This window comes from Trichechus manatus, unplaced genomic scaffold (genome assembly GCF_000243295.1).
Source record: "Trichechus manatus latirostris isolate Lorelei unplaced genomic scaffold, TriManLat1.0 scaffold00020, whole genome shotgun sequence".
Lineage (NCBI taxonomy): Eukaryota > Metazoa > Chordata > Mammalia > Sirenia > Trichechidae > Trichechus > Trichechus manatus.
In genome coordinates, this window is record NW_004443956.1 from 5,234,496 (window position 1) to 5,237,019 (window position 2,524).

Consider the following 2,524-nt stretch of genomic DNA (forward strand, 5'->3'; position numbering starts at 1 on the left):
GAGGCACTAAAGCTTCTGGCCAACAGCCAGCACCAACTTCCCAGCTATGAGTGTGAGCCACCTGGAAGTGGATATTCTAGCCCCAATCAAGCCTTCAAATGATTCCAGCTCCCAGCCTTCAAGTTTTCTAGCTGAGGCTCCAGACATTGTAAAGTAAAGTTGTTCCAACTGTGCTCCATCTGAATTCCTTATCCACAGAAACTGTGAGGTATAATAAATGATTAGTGTTGTTTTAAGCCAAACGGTTTTGGAATGAGTTGTTACACACAGCAATAGGTCACTAACATGCTGTACTTATGCTTTTTCTGCATTATTTCATGTAATCTTAACAGCCTATAAGGTAGATGCTATTTTCAATCCTTATTTCATGGATGAGGAAACAGGTACAGAAAGTCTTGTTCCTTGCCCAGTCCACATATCTAAATACAAAATCTGTGGATACCCCACATACATCCCCTCAGTACTCACCCTTACAGTCCTTGCCACATCCTATTAAAGTGCCTGCAACTCTCCATCTGAAAGATTTCTCTCCGCCCCTCCATGGGGCAGGCCAGAACTACCAGGGAGTTAACGTTCCCAGGTGCCAAAACCAAAATCCATTACTGCCAAGTCGATTCTGACTCATAGTGAACCTATAGGACAGAGTAGAACTGACCCATAGGGTTTCCAAGGAGCACCTGGTGGATTCAAACTGCCAAGCTTTTCGTTAGTAGCCATAGCTCTTAACCACTACGCCAACCAGCTAATGATGGATATGAGTTAAAGGATGAACACCATGGCTTCCTTGTCTTTTGGGTAGGACCACTCTGAGTTATGTTTTACATTGTCTTCCAGGGTTCCTCAGCGGGGTGGAACTTCAGTTGCCCATAGTGGCAACCTAAAAAAGAATGCACCTTTATCAGCTTCTTTCCCTTCCCTGTTTCACTTCCTAACAGTGATTCTTGTGATCACCTCCTGTTGTGGATTGAATTATGTCCCCCAAAAATGTGTGTTGACTTGGCTAGGCCATGATTCCCAGTATTATGTGATTGTCCACCATTTTGTCATCTGATGTGATTTTCCTATGTGTTGTAGATCCTGCCTCTATGATGTTAATGAGGTAGGATTAGAAGCCATTACGTTAATGAGGGAGGACTCAATCTACAAGTTTAGGTTATGTCTCAAATCAATCTCTTTCGAGATATAAAAGAGAGAATCGAGCAGAGAGACAGGGAGACCTCACACCACCAAGAATGCAGCTCCAGGAGCAGAGTGCATCCTTTGGACCTGAGGTTCCTGCACTGAGAAGCCCCTAGACCAGGGAAAGATTGATGACAAGGACCTTCCCCTAGAATGGACAGAGAAAGAAAGCCTTCCCCTAGAACTGGCACCCTGAATTCAGACTTCTAGCCTCCTAGACTGTGAGAGAATAAATTTTTCTTTATTAAAGTCGTCCACTCATGGTATTTCTGTCATAGCAGCACTAGATAACTAAGATACCTCCCTAATTAACTACTTGCATTCAAATCCTTGTCTCAGGGTCAGCTTCTGGAGGACTCCAACCTAAGACAGCTAGCTAGTAGGAACTCCCAAATTAGCACCCTGAACCACTACACCACCAAGCCTCATACATGTCAAATTCCTGACTTTCAGAGATTCTCATTTTCAAATGTAAATATACTCCAAACCTAATAAGACTTCGGAATTACCTGACATTTGGGACTACCCATCTTTCTGAACTCTCCATTAATACGAATCACTGAGAATTCACCACGTAAATATGAGGTGGGGGAATATTATTCAATATTGGTTTGTGTTTTCCTTACTAGTATCAGATAGCCAAGCTTGTACTCTGGCTTCACATTTTCAGGGTCAAAGCGATGGAGTTTGCCCAGGGAGTAGAGCCAGTTTCTCTGAGTTTCAGCCAGGGATTCCTCCTCTCATGGAGGCCTATGAGCCGGAGCAGTCCAAAGCCCTGGAGAGCAGCAATGAGCAGTTGCCACATCAGTCAGCTGGAACATAACTATCCAGGCTCATTTTTCTCCTTTTCATTTGCTCTCTTGAAAGCATCAGTGCCTTTGGCAGCCTCAGCGGGGTTGACCAGGAAGCCAGAGGCTCTGGAAAAATCCACCTGGCTTTGGAGAAAACCCCAAGCTTTTCATCCTCTTCTCCTGGAGCCCTCAGCCCTCACACCCCCGTGCTCCTGCCCAGCCACTTTGTCAACTGAGTTCAGGCCTCACCCCCCTAATCTTGGAATAGTCTTGCTTTTCACAGATGCCACCACCTGTCTGCCTGCACTTCTCCTTGCCAGCTGGAAGAATGAAGACTTTCTGCCCAACACCTGTCTCTAATGCCACTTCTAGAGCCTACCTGGGGGTGGGGGTGGGGGAATGACTTTCCTTTTTCTTAGAAACAGAAAGAAGTGATTAGAAAAGAAAGTAGCAATGGAAGAGGTGTCTATCTGATAGAACCTTCATTTAAGTTAGCATTTCCAATTCTATCGTCCATAGACCTCTATTGCCTAGAGAGACAGTAATAGGTGTTC